At 41.0% G+C, this 24,083-nt stretch overlaps 1 protein-coding gene and 1 non-coding gene across 2 annotated transcripts in view; one reads left to right on the top strand and one right to left on the bottom strand.

The window, feature by feature from the left end:
* Positions 1-24,083, top strand: part of CNTNAP5 (contactin associated protein family member 5) — a 4,019,360-nt gene that overhangs the window by 1,640,286 nt on the left and 2,354,991 nt on the right. The gene's annotated exons all lie outside the window — the stretch shown is intronic.
* On the bottom strand, positions 2,539-2,611 carry TRNAV-AAC. The gene has a single exon. It is a non-coding gene; the product is annotated as a tRNA-Val (tRNA).

The following is a 24,083-nucleotide window of genomic DNA, read 5'->3' as shown; positions in this document are numbered from 1 at the left end:
ACACACACACACATGTCTGTATGTTTCTGTGTCTGTGTGTGTTCGAGTAGTAATTTGTATACATTTGAGCAGCACTGAAAGCAAAACTCAGAATCTTAGAATGTTGAAGACAGCAATACTAAGTGTGCATACGTATTCCTTTAGGACCAGTATTAGTGCTTGATCCTGGCTCCAGAGCAGTAGGAAGTTTCATGATTCAGATTGTTTGCATGAATGATTATCTTCGGCATTCTGAGATTCAGTGTTTTGTTTCTCTTATTATACTGGTGTTCTGATTGCCAAGCATGTGATAGTAAACCATATGTATGTCTATATTATCTTGCTGTCTCTCTATGTGTGCCTATATGTGTGTGTGCCGCTACACTGTCTCTGAGGAAAACAAAAAACTTTCCTTACTCCATTGTACAGGAGTCTTGCCTGAATAGACTAATGCACTCCATCACAGCCAAATGCTTCAACACAACTTCTCACACAGATGCCCCTTTTTTAGAATCACTTTACACATATAGACACATATGAAGACTTACCATTAATGATAACTCTGACACCTTCTCAGCTTAACTAGTTAACAAGGCACTTATAGCCAATTAATGCAATACATAAAAGAGATATCCTGCAATAAGACAGGATGTTCTTTCTTCATGTGCGGTTATGATGGGACAGCAGGAGCTTACCTGAAAGACCTTGGAGGTGTGGAGTGTGACAGCCTAACTGGGGTTAACTTGTGTAGTATATCTGAAGGAATCATTTGCACTACAGATCTGGCCACAGGGCCTGCTTAAGTCCTGAAGCGTGAGACTTCTAAAAGATAACATGGATGGGCTATATGGGGGTCCAAATAGTGGATTTTGAATAAACTTAGATATATATATATATATATATATATATATATATATATATATATATATATACATTATATCTATATCTATATAAATCTATATATATGTATATAGCAATGTGATTATCAATGTCCCAAGGTCTCTTATCACACTTTCGGTGTTAAGTAGACTACCATACAGAGTTTTTACCAAAGGGATCACACTGTACTTTTTGGCATTGAGCTTGAGGCCATGGCTTTGACACCAGTCATCTGTCTCAGTGAGGCCCTTTTGTACGATGTCCACATCGTTAGGAGTTTTGATTATGGTTCCTAGTTTGCAGTCATCTGCGAACTTTGTTAGCCAAAGACCTTCTGTGTTAGCCTGTACTTCAGAAAAGTAGATACCAAACAGGATAGGACACAGGACTGAACCCTGTGGTACTCCACTTGTCACTGTTCTGAAGTCGGATTTGGAGTCTGCTACTTTCACAGTGTGGCTTGTGTCAGTGAGCCAGTTGGCAACCCATCTTGTGACATAGGGATTTATACCTAGTTTGGTAAGTTTATCTATAATTCCAGAGTGGGAGATGGTGTAAAAAGCCTTGTCGAGATCTAGATAGGCTGTGTGAATCACCTTATCCTCGACTATGGCTTTGGTGACTGCTTCAAAAAAGTCTGTCAGGTTTAGGAGACATGATCTGCCTTTTACAAACTGGAACTGGGTTGGATCCAGAGTTTGGAGATTACCAATGTCTTTGTTTATAAGTTCCATGATGATACATTCCATGGCCTTGCAAACCAGGCTCGTTAGGCTAATAGAGCGGTAGTTCCCGGGATCCATGGTGGCTCCCCCTTTGTGGAGTGGGATAATTGTCGCTATGCGCCATTCAATGGGCACATAGCCTGAGGTGAGGCCTTGATTGAACATGGTGCTTATGCGGGGTGCCAGTTCATTCTGTAGTTCGTGTAGAATGCAGCCTGGGATGTTGTCAGGTCCCTTGGATGCTGTGTTCTTGGCTTTGGAGAGTGTGGTTTTTACCTGTGCAGCCATGATTACAAGAACTTTGCATTCTTCCGGTATAGAGATGGGCCCTTTAGGGGGTGAGAGGGGGGTAAAGTTTGCATTGACCCTATCTGCCAGGATGTTGGCAATATCAGTTGGTTCTGTATATTTAATGCTATGTAACTCAGAGCAGATCTGAGTGTTGCCATTGACATTCTTGACATAGCTATAGAATGCTTTGTGGTTGTCTTTAGAATCAGTTGCAATTTTGTTTTCATAACTAGCTTTGGAGGATTTTATGAGGGATCTCAGCTTCTGACTGAGGCTGACCAGGGAGTTCATCCAATCATGGGGTTTTACTCTTTTTTGCAACAGTTTCTTTCTTCTGTTTTAGAGTTTGTTTATGGCAGGGGACCACCAGATTGGCTTCCTTTTTTTGGAGGATAGCATCTTGGTTCTGTTAGGGATAGCATGATCCATGCACTCGTGTAAGTGCTTATAAAGTGCATTTGTGTGGGATTCAGCAGTCATACCTCTATTGTCCATCTGCATAGGTGTCATGAAGTTTGCCACTTCTGTCTTAAGAAGCATGAAGTTGGCTTTGGAGAAATTTTTTATGGTGGTTTCCCTAATGGGACTGGGGGTGGGATGTGGATGTCTAGGGTGATTAGCTTATGGTCGGATCTGACCAACGAGGAATTGACCTCTGGAAAACTGTTTCTGCCCGGTTTCGAACCGGGGATCTTTCGCATGTTAGGTGAATGTGATGACCACTACACTACAGAAACTTGTTTTAAAGTCAGTGGTTATCTGCCTTAATTCATTTAACAGTTTATTGCCTAAGTATCTCTGACAGTCTATGTAAATACTGCACAAAAATGTTTCTACTGTGTAGCACAATCCTTTTTTATCTTTATTCACTTTTATGTAAAGTATTTTGCAATGTAAAATTTAGTTTGCGGTGGTGGTACTGCGGTAGCGTTGTCACCTCGCAGTAAAACGTCCTGTTCGATTCTCAGCTAGAGCGTCTTCTATGTGGAGACATGCGTGAATGGGCGTACCTTCATTGAAGATTGTGCATCAGGGCCGGCAACTCAGCACATAAAAATCTACTGCCAATCATTAGCGGACCGCAGTTCCGCTGTGGCGCCCCCTAACCGGGAAAAGCCGAAAGACACAACAACATTTTGCAATGTAAAATTTAAGTGAAATCATGTACATTTCTAACAGTGCAGTGCTTTTATTTTGTATAATATTCAGTAGCATAATATACTGCGCAAACCTACTGCTTGGTGTGCTCTTATAATGACAATTGTTTGTTGACACACTACATTTTTCATATTTAAATTTACACACGTATCTAGTACAGCATGTATCATGACAGCCAGTGTTTACATAAAGCATATTTTTATATTCTACATGCATATATAGCGCATGCATGTGAAACAGCATTGCATGTAACACAGATATTCATTTGTTTATCATTATTAAGGTTTAAACAGCATTATTGTGAAAATAGCCATGATATTAGTGCAAAGCTATTTAACAAGTATAACCATTAACTTAAAGCACTGAATAGATTCCTCATAAGGATCGGTATCCCTAGTCTTTAAAACATTCCATAGGTAGTTAACTTTACAGATGGTGCTAGGCACTGTTGTGTACAGTTCATAGTTATGGTTGCATTGATGTGCCCAGGTAATACATTCTTATACTGTATGATAGTAGAACTAGTGTGCAGTCATCAATAAGCACTGCTGAACCCACTGGTAATTCTGACTGCCCACTCTATTTAATGATTAACCTGATATACTTAGTTAACTGAAAGAGTACAGTCTTGATGATTAGTTACTGTATAATTCAGTGCTGCACAATACCCAGTCACTCTGGAAGTTTCTTAAAGTGACACAGTCTAGGTCTGCCATCTTATCATTCATTCAGTCTGCCATTTTATGTTCTGTATCCAAAGTCCCCATTTCCCCCATATTGCTCTTTTTGCTTGTCGTTGGACATATTGTTCTTTGCTTCTCTCCTATTTCTATCAGAATTTGTTTTAGAACCTTCTCGATCTGCAAGGTACAAAAATAAAAATAGCATTGTTCACAAAGAATGTGATCTTACTTTACTATCCACACCCCCTGATTTCAATATCATGCACAGGTATTCCCAGTGGCTGTATGTATTCAACAAATAATAATGGGGGAAGTGGGCATTCCTAGCTTATTCTCCTCATCTCAAGCCTGTCAGAAAGCCTAGCCATCGTTTTAATCCTTTGCGGTTAATCTCTTATCTTCTTCTTCTCCTTTTGGCTTTTCCCAGTTAGGGGTCACCACAGTGGATCACCTGTTTCCATTTCTTCCTGTCCTCTGCATCTTGCTCTATCACACCAACCACCTGCATGTCTTCTCTAACCACATCCATAAACCTTATCTTAGGCCTTCCTCTTTTCCTCTTACCTGGCAACTTCATCCTTAGCATCATTTTCCCATTATACCCAGCATCTCTCCTCAGCACATGTCCAAACCAATGCAATCTCGCCTCTCTAGCTTTGTCTCCAAACTGACCAACCTGAGCTGACCCTCTAATATACTTATTCCTAATCCTGTCTACTCTTGTCACACCCAGTGCAAATCTTAACATCTTTAACTCTGTCACATCCAGCTCTGACTCCTGCCATTTTGTCAGTGCCACTGTCTCCAACCTATATAACATAGCTGGTCTCACTACTCTTTTGTAGAGCTTCCCTTTCTCTCTTACTGGTACTTGTCTGTCACAAATCACTCCTGACACTCTTCTCCACCCACTCCACCCTGCCTGTACTCTCTTTTTCACCTCTCTTCCATGCTCGCCATTACTCTGAACTGTTGATCCCAAGTATTTAAACTCATCCACCTTTGCCAACTCTGCTCCCTGCATCCTCACCATTCCTCTACCCTCCCTTTCATTCACACACATATATTCCATCTTAGTCTGGCTGACCTTCATTCATCTCCTCTCTAGAGCATATCTCCACCTCTCCTGGGCCTCCTCAACCTGTTCCCTACTCTCACTACATATCACAATGTCATCTGCAAACATCATAGTTTTTGTGGACTCCTGTCTGATCTCATCTGTCAACCTGTCCATCACCAGTGCAAATAAGAAAGGGCTCAGAGCTGATCCTTGATGTAATCCCACCTCCACCTTAAACGCATCGGTCACTCCCACTGCAGATCTCACTGCTGTCACACTACCCTTGTACATATACTGTACCACTCTTACATACATCTCTGACACTCCTGACTTCCTCATACAATACCACAACTCCTCTCTAGGCACCCTGTCATATGCTTTCTCTAAGTCCACAAAGACACAATGCAACTCCTTCTGACCTTCTATGTACTTCTCCATCAACACTGTCAGAGCAAACATCGCATCTGTAGTGCTCTTTCCTGGCATGAAAGCATACTGCTGATCACTAATCATCACCTCCCTTCTTAACCTAGCTTCCACTACTCTTTCCCATAATTTCATGCTGTGACTGAATGGTTTTATCTCTCTGTAGTTACTACAGCTCTGCACATCACCCTTATTCATAAAAATCGGTACCAGAACACTTTTTCTCCACTCCTCAGCCATCCTCTCACTTTCCAAGATTTTGTTAAGCAATCTGGTTAAAAATTCTACTGCCATTTCTCTTAAACACCTCCAAGCTTCCGCAGGTATGTCATCTGGACCAACAGCCTTTCCATTCTTCATCCTCTTCATAGCTATCCTTACTTCCTCCATGCTAACCCATTGCACTTCCTGATTCACTATCCCCACATCATTCAGCCTTCTGTCTCTCTCATTCATCAGCCTCTCAAAGTACTCCTTCCATCTGTTCAACGCATTCTCCTCGCGTGTGAGTACATTTCCCTCATCACCCTTACCTGCTGCACATCTTTCCTAGCTCGGTCCCTCTGTCTAGCCAATTGGTTACAGGTCCTTTTCTCTCTCTCATTAGTGTCCAACCGTTCATACAACTCTCTATACGCCTTATCCTTAGCCTTCACCACCTCTCTCTTTACCATGCACCACATCTCCTTATACTCTTGTCTACTTTCTTCATCTCTGTGACAATCCCACTCTTCTTCGCCAACCTCTTTCTCCATATACTCTCCTGTACTTCCTCATTTCACCACCAGGTCTCCTTGTCCTCCTTCTTCTGTCCAGATGTCACACCAAGCACCTTTCTAGCAGTCTCCCTTACTAGCTCTGCTGTAGTTACCCTGCTGTTTGGTAACACTTCACTGCCACCCAGTGCCTGTCTTAACTCTTCCCTGAACTCCACCTCACAAACACCCTTTTTCATTTTCCACCGTTTGATCCTTGGTGCTGCCCTCACACTCCTCTTCCTCTTCTTGATCACCAATGTCATCCTACAAACCACCATCCTATGCTGCCTAACTACACTTTCCCCGTCACCACTTTACAGTCTCCAATCTCCTTCAAACTGGCTCTCCTGCATAGGATATAATCAACCTGTGTGCATCTCCCTCCACTCTTGTATGTCACCCTATGCTCCTCCCTCTTGTTAAAATACATATTCACCACAGCCATGTCCATCGTTTTTGCAAAATCCACTACCATCTGACCTTCTGCATTCCTTTCCTTAACACCATACCTACCCATCACTTCCTCATTCCCTCTGTTCCCTTCACCAACATGCCCATTGAAATCTGCTCCGATCACCACTCTGTCACCCCTGGGTACACTCACCACCACTTCATCCAACTCACTCCAAACTTGCAGAGCATATGCACTAACAACATTCATCATTACACCATCAATTTCCAGCTTCATAAACATCACTCTATCTGACACTCTTTTCACCTCTAAAACACTCTTGGTATACCGTTCCTTCAGGATAACCCCTACCCCATTTCTCCTCCCATCCACACCATGATAGAACGATTTGAGCCCACCTCCAATACACCTGGCCTTACTTCCCTTCCACCTGGTCTCTTGTACAGACAATATATCAACCTTCCTTCTGTCCATCATATCAGCTAGCTCTCTCCCTATACCAATCATGCTGCCAACATTCAAAGTTCCTACCCTCACTACCACACTCCTAACCTTCCTCCTCTCTTCCTGCCTTCAGGCATGCCTTCCCCCTTTTCTTCTTCTCCTTCGGCCAACAGTAGGACCACTGTCAGCTAACAGTACTGGTGGCGGTCGTTGTTAACCCAGGCCTCGACTGATCCGGTATTAATCTCTTATACAGGGCTTTTAATATTCCCAGTATTTTAACAGGAACCCCTCCCTCACTTCTGCATTAGTTGAGACAAACAGTCCCAGCACACTCTATCAAAGGCTTTCTCAGCAGCTAGGGGTACTGCTGCTAGCCTCCCCTGACTAATCTTACCATCTTAAATTATCAATAATGTACATAAATAATGTCCTGTCATCTGTTTACACCTGCAATAGCCCCTTCATGTCCCTCTGTCTCTCTCTACACTTTTTATTACTTGTCCCCCTATGCAGTTCCCACAAGTCATCAGGCCACACTTGCTTTCTTGTCCTTCTCTTGAAATCTCTTATAACGCTCTATTTCTGCCCTTAGTTTTTCTTTTATCTTGACCCAGCTTACCCCATCCTGTATCTTCCAACAGCTCCCTCAATTTTACCTGTAGCCAATACTTGTGTTTTTGGACCTCTAAAATAAATCCTAGTGACCTCAGATTCTGCTGAAACCACTCTTGTGGGAAGAGCTGTATCTCTCTAAAGATGCATGATCTGATAACCAGATCAGGCTCATATCCACTTCCTGCACTCACTTGATTACTTCAATATTTATACATATTCTCCCTATCTGGTCCACTCTTGGTGGCTTAGTGGAAAAATATAAACTCTTCTTCATCATCTTCCACTCACCGTACATCCTCTAGCCCGAAACTCTTAGTCAGCCTTTCCAAAGCTTCTCTTCTTGTGTCAGCCTCCTGCCTCTAGGGCCTCCATGGACATTACTCTTCTTGCTCACTATAATCTAATCCTTAAATATTATAAATATTCTCTCCTGAAATACAGTTACCCACCCTGGCTACTATCTCTCCAATCTTTATTCTCACTGACATTGGTGGGATGGAGACTCCCACTGTAGTAATTTTCTGACCTTGGATCCAACCATTAATACTAACTAAATGGCCTGTTCCATCTTTCAACATTGCTTTAATCTGTATTTTCATGGTTTCCTCATCAACTGCACAATTCCTTGGCACCACTTCCCTTCAAATGCTGTTGCTGCTGCTGTAAGCACTTTAAATCCCCCTCTGTAAAACTTTTTGTATCAGCTGTGTCTCTATATGAGCCACCATATCACCCCACTTCATTTTACTCTCACAATGTATCCATTCCCTCTTAGGTGGGTTTGTCGATCCGTGACATCTACTACTTTAACCATTTTCTCTTACCTTGTCTCTTTTTTGCTACCCTGTTATCCTTCCCCTCCTTCCCTCATTTCGTCTTCTACAATATCCCAATTTTCTTTTTCCATCCATTTTTAGAAATACATTATGCACTCATTGTTATAACTCTGCCCTGATCCTACCTCCTGATCCAAAATTTATATTTTATAATTTTGTAGATATTTACATTTTCCTTTCTAAGGTTCAAGATTTTTAACTCCTCTTACACTCCCAATTCACCCTTTTCTAAGTAAGACTAGAGCAGTGCAAATCTACATTCAGGCAAGCCTGGTTAGCGGTTACCCTCCTCCCCCACAACTCATGACTTTCTGCTGTGGCCTTCTCGGAATTTTCAGTTTCACCATTTGGTTTATGCATATTGTAATCCTTTCCTTTTTTTCTAGTTTCATTTACTAAAATTCATTCCTAACTGTTACAAATGACCCTATTTTCCAAGTTTTGTCTTGCCATCTTGCTTGTCATCTCCTATCGCTGTGGCCTCCACCTCACATCTATTACCCCCTTTATGTTTTTGAAGCCTGAGCCTAGGCTCCCAAAATTAACCAGCCCCCAACTCATATCTGCCATCCCCTTCTATACCCTTCTTCATGACATAATTTATTGCTGATGCCTACAACTTGCAATACATATATTCAGCAACACAACACTCCATTAGGCCCACTTCTCATGGTCTCGTCTGATGCAATGCTTCTCCCTGAGCTCTTCCATTCTTATTGAACTTTTGTATCTATATTCCTTGTCTCTTATTGTTCTTACTGCGAGATAGGAATGAGTGAATGCCAAGCAGCGAAAGCTTTATAGATAAAGGAGTTGTTAGGGAGCACAGCAGGGAGGTTAGGAAAGGGAGAGGAGTGATAGAGGGGTACCTGAATAGACATTTAAAGGAAGAGTTAGTGAGGGTAGAGGAAGTGCTGGTAAAGGCTAAAATAAAAAGAGAATCAGGATGGATGAGTGGGGTAGAAGAACAGAAGAAGTTGATTACCAGGAATGCAAACAACGATAGGTTCCTAGGTTCATAGGTTGGGACTAGGGCCTATGCAAGCCTAGCCATAACAATTCCCTGGATATTTCTTCCCAAGATATTTACTTCTATGGACCCCTGTCTAGCAGGGCGACTGACATGATCCCTGGGGTGAATTTCCTATCTCCCATCCAATCAAGGTTCCTTTTGAAGAGGGCCAATGAGGCGCTCTGCTTGACATGTATGGGCAGTCTATTCCAGAGTATGGGGAGTCTCTTGGTCAGGAACCTATCCCTCCAGCATGTTTTGTTCATTGTGATGACAAGGTTTAGATCCCTGGAGTGTGTGGCTTGAGGGATTGGGATTTCTTCATGTCCAACAGCTCAGGGTTTGACATGGCCTTGTATGTTAAGCAGAGATCACCTCTGAGTAGACGATATGCCACAGAGTATAGCTGGAGTTTTTTTAGACAGTCAGCATATGGCATCTGCTTTAGACCTGTGATTCTTTTAGTGAGGTATTTCTGTGGCCTTTCCAGCTGTTGCAGATGTCTTGTGAGGTACATACCAAACTGGGCATTATACTGTATAATGGGTCTAATGAGAGATGAGTACAGTGGGACAATGACCTCCTTTTTTCTGGATGAAAAGCCCTTAGTGATGAGGTGTGCCACATAGAAGGATTTTCTGACTGTTTTGGTGATGTGGTTATCGAAAGTGAGACCACTGTCCACCTGTGTCCCTAAGTCTCTCATCACAATTTTGATATTTAGTGTCCTGCCACCTATGTGGTAATTCATGGGTATATGTTTTTTTCCAAAGGGGATAACTATGCATTTCTTGGCATTAAGCTTGAGCCCATGACTCTGGCATCAGGCATCTGTTTCTGTAAGGCCCTTTTGTAGAATATCCACATCATTTGGGGATTCAATAATGGCTCCCAGTTTGCAGTCATCTGCAAACTTTGTTAGCCAGAGTCCCTTAGTGTTGGCCTGTACTTCAGAGAAGTAGATGCCAAACAAGAGTGATCCCAGGACTGAACCCTGAGGTACTCCATTTGTCACTTGTCTGGAGCTGGATTTGGAGTCGGCTACTTTTACAGTCTGGGTTCTGTCAGTAAGCCAGTTGGCAATCCATCGAGTGACATAGGGATTTATGCCCAGCTTAGTAAGTTTATCTATGATTCCAGAGTGGGGGATGGTGTCGAAGGCTTTGGCGAGGTCCAGATAGGCTGTGTGGACCACCTTACCCTCGTCCACAGCTCTGGAGACTGATTCGAAGAAGTCAATCAGATTCAGGAGACAAGATCGGCCCTTCACAAACCCAAACTGGGTGGGGTACAGTGTTTGAAGGTTGCCATTGTCTTTGTTTATAAGTTCCATAATAATGCGTTCCATGCCCTTGTAGATCAGGCTTGTCAGACTGATGGGACGGTAGTTCCTGGGATCCAAGGCAGATCCTCCCTTGTGGAGCGGGATAACTGTAGCTGTGCACTACTCAGTGGGCATGAAGCCTGAGGTGAGGCTATGATTAAACATGACACTTAGGTGAGGTGCCAGTTCATTTTGTAGTTCATGTAGTACACAGCCTGGGATGTCATCTGGTCCCATGGATGCTGTATTCTTAGCTTTGGAGAGTGCAGTTTCTACCTGTGTGGCCGTGATTATCGGAATTTGGCAATCTTTTGGTATTGAGATGGGCCCTTTAGGGGGTGAGAGGGGGGTGAAGTTGGCACTAAATCAATCTGCCAGGATATTGGCAATATCCTTGGGATCAGTAGATTTAATGCCATTCTGTTGTAGCTCAGAGCAGATCTGAACATTGCCATTTAGATTCTTGACATAGCTATAGAATGCCTTGTTGTTGTCTTTGGAATCTTTGACAATATTATGTTCGTAACTAGCTTTTGAAGATTTTTCGAGGGATCTCAGCTTCTTACTGAGGCTGGTGAGGGAGTTTTTTGCACTGTAAGATTTTCCTCTTTTCTGCAACAGTTTCTTCCTTCTGTTGTAAAGTTTGTTTATAGCAGGGGACCACCAGATTGGCTTCCTTTTTTGGAGAAAAGCATCTTGGTTCTATTTGGGATGGCACGATTCATGCACGAGTGGATGTGCTCGTACAGTGCCTTAGTGTAGGATTCTGCAGTCGAACTTCCAGATCCCGTCTGTGTGGGTGTTGTGAAGTTTGTCACTTCTGACTTCAGTAGCATGAAGTTGGCTTTGGAGAAGTTTGTTAAGGAGGTTTCCTTACTGGGGGGTGGGGGTGGGAAGTGGATGTCAAAGGTGATTTGCTTATGGTCAGACCTGACCAATGATGGGGTGACCACTGGTGTGGAGCATCTATCTCCCATGTTGGTAATGACCAGGTCTAGGATATTGGAACCCCTGGTGGGACAATGGATTAGTTGATCCAGGGTGTTGGAATTTATGAATTCTAAGAACCGTTGGGAAAAGGAGTTGGTACCTGAGTAGTTTTCCCAATTAATGGCAGGGTAGTTGAAATCACCCAGTATTAGGGTGTTTGGTTGTATCTTAATATTTTCCAGTATGTTTAGAAAGGTGTAGTGAGAATCTTGGGGCATGGTGGGGGATCTGTAGCAAGCTACAATTTGGATTGCAGTCTTACCTAGTATTAGTTGCACCTGGAGAATTTCAGATGCATTGTGTTGGGCAACTAGCCTGGAGGTGTGAATATCCTTGGTGAATATGGACATTCCTCCACCTTTAGTGTTTTGGTCTTGGTTTTGTGGCTGAAAAGTGTGGTAAGAATTGTAGCCTGGTATTGCAAGGGGTGCTCTCTGGAGCCTTGAACCAGGTCTCAGTTACTGCACAGATATCGATGTTCTCCATTTTTAGGAGTGCCTCGAGAGAGTGCATTTTGAGGTTTAGACTTCTAGCAATGAGTAGCATTACCTTCAGATTTTGCATGCTTATATCTGTTACAGTGGTGGTTTTATCCTTTGAACCTTGCCTAAAAAAGGCACTATAGGGGTGGCAAGAGCTTTAGCCAGTAACCTGAATCCCAGGGGTGACAGGTGCAGATCATCTCTGGCAAAGCATCGTGGTTTGTCGATCATGTCTTCCCAGGCAGACAAATACTGAGAAAGTGAGTGGGTAGAGAAAGTGAGTGAGCAGAAATAAGGATTTGTTTCCAAAATGTTATTCAGGTGTTATGTACATGGGTGACAGCGGGGAGGAAATATTTTTTAGGAACACAGAGGAGGAGAGAGACTTGCTAAATAATCATGTGGCTGTAAGGGAGATAATAGAAGGAATCCAGGATAGTACCAATGTCTGGGAAAAGTAGTTTGTCTGGATTGATTCCTAGCTGACTTTTGTAAGATAGATGGCCTAGAGTTGGGGAAGATTTTATCTAAGGGTTTGAAGTAATTCTAAGAATGTGCTAAGATCAATAACAGGTAGAGTTGTTTTTTTTTTTTTTTTGTTATCTCAAAAAGAAAGTAAGTTTAGAAGGTCTGGCAAAAACAAGATTAATTTTGTTAGGTAAACAGAGTCCAAGTTATTTGCTAGGGTCTTGGTGGCCAGATTAGATGGGTTCTTAACTGAATGATATTGCAGTGGATTAGGCAGGTTGTGTGAAGATGATGTTATCTATAAACTATTGGAAATTATTAATGAGTTTTTTAAGATGGGAATGGATAGAAGGGAAAGGCATGGATGTGCTAAAAGCATTCAGTATGGTAAAATAGGATTTTTTATAGAAGAATTTAAGACCCTTGGTGAAGGTGTTGGGGAAAATTCAGATATGCAAGGTTCCTCTATTGGTAACATTTATATATGAGTGGTATCTCTCTTGGTAACATTTAAATTTGCAGGGTACCTCTCTTGGTAGCATTTAAATGTGTGGGGTTCCTCTATTGGTAAAATTTAAATATAGATAGAAATACTGTATTAGCCCCGTTTTCCCACTAACAATAGAGTTAACTGCTCCCCATATTCCACATTGCTCTACATTCTGCCTGCATCACTTGATATTTTGTGTGTGTCTTTCATTGTGAAAGACACTACAGTAGCTGACTGTGTGTAAGACACTGCAATGGCTCATTGTAGTTACTTTAATAATCAGTGCTGCTTTTTCCCTTTCTCTTCAATTACAATATCTGTTTTTCTACCTTCTACTTAACTGTTGGCATTGGATGATCCCACATAATGAGTGCTACTACATTTTTAGTCATTGTTTGTGGTTCATGTTTCCAATGCCTCTCAGCTAACTGTATGTTATACAGTTTGAACAGTATTTGACTTTGACACTTATTCCCCCAGATTTACTAATCTTCCTTGTAAGATTAGATTAGTTTTACACGGAAGCGCCAACTGTAAAGTTCGAGCGTGGATGAGTGTAGGGGGCATGTCATACTGCCAAGCAGTCCAAAAATCCACGCCCCTGCAATGAAGAAACATTGTAATTTTGAGTTACATGAGCGAGTCCGCTCACATGTGCACAATGTGACACTACACTCCTCCATATGTTAAACAACTGACAAAATTAAAAATAAAAAGTTTTTTTACTTATTTTATTTTTCATCCAATATAGCTGCCATTGCTTTGCTACAGTTAGCAGCTTAGACACCAGAAGAGGATAATAAAAAAATATATGCAAATTAAGCAAAAAAGCGATAGTGTAGTGGTTAGAGCCTTCACACAAAGAGGAGGCATTCCCGGTTCGAGTCCCACTACTGCACGTTCCATTTTCTGTTGGAAATCTGTATACAAAAATATTTCCTGACATTTTTTATGTATAAGTTTTGTAAAAAGCATTGAAATGTTAAATGTAGTAGTGAACGAATTATATATATATGAAGGTGAAATGGTTATGCATTCTGAGGCTAAAGTACCCTATTTTAAGCAATATAAAGCACTGCTAAGCACATTTTACCAGTATTGAGCATATTTAATTCCAACTGCTTGTAGCTGCGCACCACGTTAACCAGCGCAATGTCTTTGTGCGTAGCTGCACACCATGCTAATCAGCACAACCACAACATACTTTTGCATAGCTGCGCACCCGCTAACCAGTGCAACGTCGAGCAACATTAAGCAATGTTGGGCAAAGTTGGACAAAGTTGAGCAAAGACGGTTAAACACGGCTACACCTCTTTACTGTATCTTAACCAGTCAGGTCTGCCCAGTAGGAAAATAAAAAGCAGTGACAGGGCTCGAACTCAGGATACTGTGCACTATAGTCACAGTACTTAACCACTAACCATTGACAGCATTTCATAAACATGCACTTTCAACAGACACATATCTATCAAAGGAATTTTAAACATTGCCAACATCAGCTAAGCAGGCGTGCCAGCTGAGTTTTTCCAAAACTGGCCAATCACAAATAAGTGTGGGAAATGTGGCATATTTAAGCTCCACGGGCAGGAATACTTGCTATAACTGGTTGTAGCTTCCTTCTGTAGTCAGCATGGCCAGTGTTGGAGAAGGCACTCGATTTAGAGCCCAACGCTGGGGCATCGAGGAGTCCAAAGTAATGGTTTGGCTCCTTTTCCAGAATCATGAGGAAAGACTCCTGTGGGGCCAGTATCAGGGTACCCAATATAAAGTGGAGGCCTGGAACAGTCTTGCCCGTGATCTCACCAGTGCCACTGGTGTTCCTCGGACTGGTGAGCAGGTCAGGCACCATTATTCTGACCTGAAACGACGTAGGGAGGATCAACTGGACCAGTGGATCTAGGAATCCCATACAATGTCTAATGCCCCAGTACTGAGTAAGTAGCCATTGTATTAAGTAGTAAAGAATTGCTATGCTTGTCTATACTATGGATAGGTATGTCTCAATATCACTGCATTTACTTCACAGCTGCAGGTGTCCAGGCTATGAACCAGCAAGCCCATGATGTTAGGCTGCAAAGGCTGGGTCATCAGGCAGGTTAGTAATTATTCTGCATGTACTGTTATATAAAATAAATGCGAGAGCCTTCAAAAAGTCTTTTAACCCAATAAATAAAGGTGTAATAATTTAATAAATGTATGATTCATGAAGTGTGTCTGTGTCATTTTCTTTGATATGTTGTTGTACTGTTGCATTCTACAAATAGTAGTGTTGTATTAAGCATTGTCAACCCACACTTGGGTAGGCCCATGTAACGTGGATGAAGGGAGTGCCAGTAGCTTGTATGCATATGTACAGCCCTCAACTGTTGGTTCATGGCCAGCATGTACAGGTTAATCTGACACATGAGTAGCTTGGTATTGTGTTCCCCAGAAATGTCAGCGTGCTGCCAGAAATGTAGGGAGCTGTTAACATATAACTGATACTTTCACCTGAACATATCTAGATAATTATATGAAAGTAGATCTGTCAGTGTACCATCTTAGCAGTAGTGTGTGTGAGCAACTCTCCAAATATGTTGCAGTAACATCTGCATCTTGGACAGTTTGTATGTGAGATACAGCTCATGTATATAATGATCTAGCAAAATTCAATTGCACAATATAAGGACATTGGGTAGTGTAATAATACATGTAAGGGACATATAACTGCAGTTAATAGGAATGTAGTGAAAACTAGAAGGATATATAAGTTGTTAATTGAGCTATCTTTTCCCACCCTACTGTATGTGCATAAAAAATGCAATTCCACACCTCAATCGGTATGTCTAATCTCAAAATATGTGTTGGGACATATGTCCTATTGGTTTATAAATATTTTCATTCATTTCTATGCATGTGTCCTGTTAAAATACCACAATATTGGTGGCCTTTTGCCATCAATTCAACCTGCATGCTGTAATGTCCACTATTGTTCTATATATGCATGTGTTATGCTTGCTTTTCAACTGTTGAAAATCTGGTGTTTTGTGTTAATGGGAATACTTCTGCATGCTGTTATAACTATTTGGGAATGCTGTTGACTGTTACTAACCCATATCTTTATTAAACTCTCCAAAACATAGTTCATATGAGAAGGCCAGTCCTAGCAGACCCACCTGTCCCAGCTCAGCTGGCCATGGCACCTGGCACCAGCAGATCTGGTGCCCAGCCTGGGACCTCCTCCTCCATTGGCCCTGTGCCACCTTTGGGTGGAAGTGCTGCAGGGGATGGGGCTCTGCCCCCCCGTGCAAGCATGGGCGGAAGAGGGGCACTTATCACCCTTCGAACGGTCCTGGCTGTGGTGCTTAGAGAGATTGAACGTTCTGTTGCAGAACCTCTACACCAGCTTGAGGTCTGAGTGGCGCAACTCCCGGGTCAGCCTGCCCCTCCTACACAGCCCCAGCACAGCCACCCTCTGGGCCGTGAAGGTGCAGTGGTGACTGCCCATGGGTGGGGACCTTAGTACCACTATTTCCATCTGGGGGCTCATGGGCTTGCGATTTCCAAACATCCCTCCCCGTCAAAGGAGTTCACCCATCACATGTGTCATATACTGCCCCTGTATGCGTCTTGTTTGTTTTGTCTGTTTACTTTCCCAACCTACCTCCCCAAATATACCTACTTCCCCTACCCCACATTCCACTCTCACCTGAAAAAAAAAGGCAATCTGCTCCCAAAAAAAAAAAAAAATGACGCCCCATACATAGCTGCCCATTTTGCACACATGTCCACTGGTCACATGAAATGTTATTTAATTGGCTTTACAACATACTTTGTTGTCCTCACCCCTCTCTCAGGGGTTGAAAGTTTCATATCTACCTCCAAATTTATTGCATATGCACAGCTGTTGAAGAAATGGGCAACTATGGACCTTCCTTACACCCGTCCTGCACATCCCGAGGTATTTTCCATACTGTCTTTCCCTCTTTGTGCCCCTTTTTCACTAATTTCCTATCTCCCATTTTTATTTTCTTTCAAAGAAATTAGTGCGGGGGTGAGTGGGAGTAAGCACTATTAAGCAGTAGTTAGCGGGTTTGCGCAGGTTTGCGCTTGTTTGTGCTTGGCTAAGCAATGCACAAACCCGCTTACAACTGCTTAAACGTGCCTTAGTCACTCTGTATGTGAGGGCCCTTGTTCTGCTCAGGAGCAAAATAAAACACCTCTGTAAGTCTCGAACCCCAGACCTTGCACTCACTACACAACATGAAGTACCACTAAGCCACGGTACATATACATCAAGTTGGTGCTTAAATAATTATATCATGCATCAGAATGAGTGAATGTAAAGGAAAATTAGGAATACCATGCCACATAACTTGTTCTGTGGATGTTGACCAACAGTTATTGTGGGATTACATTACATGACTGTGATAAGAGAAGCAGCCATTCTAGCAGGAAATAATGTTACACCATCACTTTACAACCCCACACAGTATCACAGCAGGACAAACACTGGCATATCTGTTTAGGGCAGAGGCCATACCTCCCAACTGTCCCTAATTTTCAGGGATGTCCCTGATTTTGACACAAATTTTAGCTCTGTCCCTCTGAATCCCTCCGAAAACTACTGACTTTGGCCAGAAAGGTGGTGAATTACACTTAATGAATAATGACAATAATTAAGAGTTAGACACTTCTTTTACTTCAGAAAAGGTGTATTAATTCATATGCTCTGATCTTTCAATGTCTCAACTTAATGGCACTAATATTTTAAAGGTGTCCCTGATTGTCCCTGACTTTTTCCTGACTTTTCCCTGAGTCTGTTCAAATATGTACCTGATTGGTTGAGAGGTCTGGTAGAGGCAGAAACACAGAAGCATATCAGCCTTTCTGCTGTTACACACTGTGCAAATAGCTTTGGAATGAGTTTCGGAAGCATACCCTTATGTAGGAATACAACACCGAAATACAAATGGATGTAGCCATGTACTGGTAGCAACCAACTGTAAGAATGCCATTGCTGTATTGCTGAAAAGACCTGTGTGGTGCACAGACAAAAAATAACAGGCTATTCTCTGGCTATCATGTGGATAGGTCCACAGTTGGGAGTTATGCAGGCAGACTACTTGTCTTGATAAACTAACATGTACACAGCAACCCTGTAAGTCCAGCAAGGTAAAATCCACACAATACTGCTTATGCTCTCTGTACTTCTGCAATCCTACCCAAATGTAGAATATACCTGTGTGTGCAGGGTTTACCAAGGATGTAGGTAAGCATACTCACAGCACTGAAATGTGTCCAGTTTTTCTGAGCAGCTTGTGCTAATGCCAACACCAAAAAGCACAAACTGTTTAGAACTGAGTAAATGAATATTCACAGTATAGCAGTTCACAAACAATTCTTGTACCAAAGGAATACATCTCTATAACTAGCTTTGTATGGCAGTTAATTGTAACAATTGAAAAGAAAGTACATCTTTCCATGTATCTTGGGGTAGCATTTTGAGGGGTGAGTACATTTCTACACTGACAAGTGGGTACTGGAAGCAGCAACATTAGGTCTGAGTACAAAATCTAAATCTCTGGCTACACCCCTGGCTTCTGATATAAGAACTATACCAACCTTCTGTCTTAAACAATGATGTCCACACCAAACAAGGATGATCTCCATCTTGGAAAGCTGAAAGGGCCATGTCTACATGAGTCAGCAATTTATAGTACTGGGTTGCTATGACAGTTATTACTGCTTTTACTACACAGCAGGCTACATGCATTTAGCAAATGGTGGCCACTAATTGGTGCAGAGGCCATCACATGCTCATGTGCAAATTCCTACAAAAGCAGGCTGCAATCTCTGCCAACAAACTCAGTCACTCTTTTGCAGAGGCTGACAGAGAGAGAGAGAGAGAGAGAGAGAGAGACAGAGAAAAGGAAAACTAAATATTACCAAATCATACAAAGGAAAGGTATGTGACACATATGTATTTACTGGCATGTAGTAGATGTTATTGAAGAATAGTCTACATAATCTGAACCATTCATATGTGGCAGCAGTACCTCTTTATGAACAGATGTTGTGCTTAACTACTGCTATTGACAATACTGTGTGTACCTGTGAAATGTGTAGCTCAGCATTAAATGTCAAAGATCTGTTCCATGTTATCTGTGTTCTGTACAGTAGTGTGGCCAATGGCTGTTGGGGGGATTAGCGCTAACATTCTATAAACATGGTGTGACAGAACAACACATGCATGATAGTCATATTAAAGTGTAGCTTAGCATCGGCAACTGCTGTAGCTGTCTAGTATGCTTATCTAGCATCTGTTGCCATATATACCCCCCCTAATGTTAGTGTGTGTTCATATGTGACACCTGTTTGTGTTGCAGCAAGGCCCAACAGTTCAGCTGTGAGGTCCAGGGACTTACAACAGTGTGGACCTTGTGTGTGTATGCCACACACATATGGAGAAATATATATGTGTCATATATATTCACATCTGTATATGTGCATAGAGCAGGGGACATATTGCTACTGTTTATGAAGGGGGAGATATATATGTTGATGAAGGTTAGTATGCGCATATTTGTATGTAGGTTTTAGTATGCGACAAACAAGACAGCATACAGTGCTAGTATATGACATGTGGTGGTTAAACACTGTGGGTAGTTTGTTCAGTTTGCAATGTTGAAGCCAGTAAGGCCTGCTAAAACTACCTGGGCTGTGAACACCTTCAATGCATTTATCCCAAGACAATGTGATTTTATTATATTACTGTACACCTTACATCCTTTGTATAACTGATATTCTCACTATGAAAGGTGAAATGTATATGTGCCTACATATATATATGTATATGTAAACAAATGGATGTGTATATGTATATATGACTTCCTTTTTTTGGAGGAGAGCATCTTGGTTCTGTTTGGGAATAGCATGATTCATGCACGAGTGGATGTGCTCATACAGTTACTTAGTGTAGGATTCAGCAGTTGAACATTGTTTTAGATGTCTAACATCTACAAATTGAAATATGTTTATTCTATTTATTTTTTCAGTTTTGTTCCAGTATGACATTAAAGGGATACCCAGGCAGTGGCGTTTTTATTTTGGGATATGGGTGAGGTGGCTTGCTGTACATACACAGCACCTTGAAACATATGACTGTAGCCAATTGTGCCATAATGTACATCCCATTCAGCACTAGAGGGGAATACACAACAAGTGGCTAACTTTATATTATTTTTTGTTGTGAGATGGTAGGGTATGTAGGTCCTATTTAATTATCCTCACAAGCATTTGCCTTTACAATTTATTGTGAACTGCTATTTTGTCAGCTTTCAGTATTAAGCCTTCCATACAACTTTTATTTTATTTCAAGAACTAAATAAGACTGAATTTCATTCCTTACTCCTGATTTTTGTTCAGGCCGTCACTGGACTAAAGGGTTGGAAAAAAGCTCTAAAATGCACCTTAGAGCGTCTATAACCTCATGTTTTCTCAGGGCTACTTGGGTACAGACATTGCAGTGTAGTTCTGTTTGGTAAGGACGCACTGAAGGTATGATGGCAAATGCATGAGATAACACTAATAGATACAACAAAATGAACTATGATGGCAGAAGGGACTTCAAAAACTGGATGAACTATGACTGCAGGTTTACTAAGCCTGCAGTGACTGAACAGACACAGTTGAATGCCAAACAGGTTAGTTTAAAAGAAAGACTGAAAAGTTTTGAATCCAAACTGAAAAAATTGAGGTCTTTGCAAATAGTGAATGTTTATTTAAAAGAATGTTTAAAATGTGAAGAAATTCGTAGAGTGTTGAGAATGTACACATTTCCTTTTGGTGTAGTAAAAGTTTCTAAGGAATACTTCTGTTTAACTGATATGCTCAACAGACATGGAATTGAACTACTTGAACTTATAGTAAAATTTAAAACGACCGTATTGAAGTTCTTATAAAAAGTTTGGAACATTCCATCACAAATGATTTATTATTTTTTGGAATATGAGAACAATTTTGACATCTCTTATGTTAACGAACATGTGGAACAGGTAACAGAGGAACAAAAAAAATGAATGTGCGACAGTAATGAATATAGGAAAGGGAATGCATATCCTTTACATGAGGGTGCTGGGTCAGCTACAAATGCAAACACCAGTGAGTTCAACACATTAACAGACACAGCGCAAGGTTCTGTGGAGGGAGGCCATTATGATGAGGATGGTTACATAGAGGAAATTAGGTATAATAGTTGGAACCAACAACCCCAGATTCCTTCTTTGCCTAGACTATCAGAAAGGATACAAAACTTGAGGGGTAGGGGACATTTTTTACCCCAAGGTCAAATCAAAGCAGGTACGAGAGGGAGAATGAATCACAGAAGGGGGGTAGGTGAACAGGGGATAGAACAACAAACAACAAATGAAAAGGGGGCTCAGATTATTGCCAGCTATGGTGGAAAGATGTTAACCCACAAGGGTTTCCATATTTTAACTACACAGAAAGAGAAATTGACACTGTATATTTTAGTTTACTCAAAAAGGCTTTAAATCTGTTTGCAAATCTAAAGGAAACATAGCTGACACAATGATAGAGTTAAAGTTATTTATTCGGAGGTTGAACTTACCTTTCCTAAATAAAGATAGTGCAGCCCCCGTAACAACCAATGCACTGAAGAAAAAAGAGCTCTGTTAACCCCCACTATGTAAAGCTTTACAAACTTTTGAAAAATCCTGCTTAAGGGATCTTTATGTAGCATATAGTGACAACAAGAAGAGTTTTAGTAATTTAACCAAAGAAGAACACGACTTACTTGAAGATTTGTCTAGAGACAAATCAGCTAGAGTTATGAAACCTGACAAGGGGAGGTGGTGATGATAGCAGCACACATCGATTATGTAGGCAAAATTATGAAAATACTCTTAGATAAAACTAGGTGTATACCCCACTTACGAGAAATGAGATCAGTATAGCTCACAAGAAAATGTATTTATTTCTAGAAGATGCCCTTTTGCAGGGATTCATTATCCAAGATACCCTTGTTTTATTGACCAATAGAAACCCATTTTTTCTAGTGGCATTTGGTATCCCCAAAGTACACAAAAGTGTGGAGGACCCCCCCCATACAAGTTAATTGTAGCTGCACAGGGATCAAAGACATACCCCTTAGCTGTTTACATCGACAGGAAGGTTAAACAGGTATGCAGTAAACATATGCATATCCTAAGAGACTCATTGGGACTTTTTAGCCAAACTTGATGTCAACAGTTCCAGAGACTCAACTTGTTTTCTGATGGTTGATGTTGTTGATCTTTTCTCTAGTATACCACATCAGGAAGATTTGGAACTTTTTGAGGATACGTTCCTAGAAACCAAATTGTTTTCTGTCAGTGACATACGTTTCTTGGTAGACTTGATGGAATTTATACTAACCAATAATTTCCTGTAATTTGAAGGTGAATACTTCAAACTGGTTAGTGGAGTGGCGTGTGGTCCCACCTTTGCAAACATAGTGATGCTAGGCAGGGAGAAGAAGGCTATACTAGATTCCATCTCTTCCCCTCTGTGGTCTCACTACTTTTGATTTTTAGATGACCAATTCTTTGTATGGAAAGGAAACCCCATAGAGATTGAGTCATTCTTGAACTACCTCCAGGCTACATCAACCTTCCTGAGGTTTACATACACTAAGAACATAGACAGTATAAATTATCTGGACATTCATCTTAAAATATTAAATGAAACTTATACAACTATGATCTATAGAAAGTATACATACTCTAATGGTTTTCTGCACTTTAACAGCAGACATCCAGGTTACTGTAAAAGGAACTTGGTAAAGGGACAATTCATTCATGTGGCTAGGATGAATTCTACTAAAATTTTGTTCAAAGAAGAACTGGACAAAATGACATCCATGTTTCTCGGAGAGGGGTTACCCACAGGAATTGTTAAGAACACTTAGGGAGGAAGTGGTGAGCAACAGAGACATCAGACACCCATGTATACCTGGGAAGCCAGATTTACTAGAGGGTACAGGGCAGAGTAAAAACATGGATACTAAGAGTTTTCAAAATGTTATGGTGATTAAGTTCAATGAGGTGAACGGGGCCGTAAAGAATACAATTCTAAGGAAACTGATGAAGAGTTGTTCCAGCACATAGGAGAAACACCCACATTTACATACAAGGTTGACAAGAGCATCAAACAAGTGTTAGAGACCCCAAACCCCATAAATGTGGAACAACCAAATGTGGTAGATGTAGTTACTGCCACCACATATTTAACAGTGGGGAAATTATTCTGAATAACAGTTTTAATAACAAAATGACTTTTTCAAGAGGAGACTGCAATACAAGTGATGTGGTGTACTTAGCCCTCTGTGACTCTTGTTGTTCATTTTATGTTGGGAAAATGGAGAGGAATCTTTCTAAAAGAATTTATGAACACCTATATGACATAAAGAAATGCAATAAGAACAATGCATTGTACAAGCACATCTGTGTATGTGAGGGCCATAAGAAGTTTATTTATTTTTGAATCTTAGAAGTAGTTCCATTAGAAGCCAGAGGGAGAGCTTGGAAAACAAAATACAAGGAACTTGTATGGCAATTTAGATTAGATGCAATGCACAAACCAGATTTAAACAAATATGACACAATTAATCCTGTACTTAAAATGAGAGCTGCTAAACTGTAATATTTTTTATTAATTTTGCTTATTTTAATAGAGCATATGCATTTTAAAAAGAATTTTAAACAAAATTTTTGTACAGCAGGTGCATGTTGAAATGTGGGTATATTTATGTATGTTTGGTTACAAATTATATTGGAAGACTTTGGTTTTTATCAAGTTTTTACACTTCTGTCATATTGGTTATGTTTATTTAGTTTCAGACAGTGACTTTGTTTTCATTGATGGTAACATATGATGGACACTAAAGGGTTAAGGAACTAACATGAGGATGTAATGTGATTGGTGTTGTATGTTTTAAGTTGTATATAAGTCATGTGATCTTATATGGCCTCAGGTTCTGATGAAGTCCTTGAGGGGACAAAAGCACT

Source organism: Protopterus annectens, chromosome 2.part0, assembly GCF_019279795.1.
Source record: "Protopterus annectens isolate FY-2018-M chromosome 2.part0, PAN1.0, whole genome shotgun sequence".
Lineage (NCBI taxonomy): Eukaryota > Metazoa > Chordata > Ceratodontiformes > Protopteridae > Protopterus > Protopterus annectens.
Note: the sequence above shows the minus strand (reverse complement) of the source record. Positions and strands in the feature narration are given on the sequence as shown.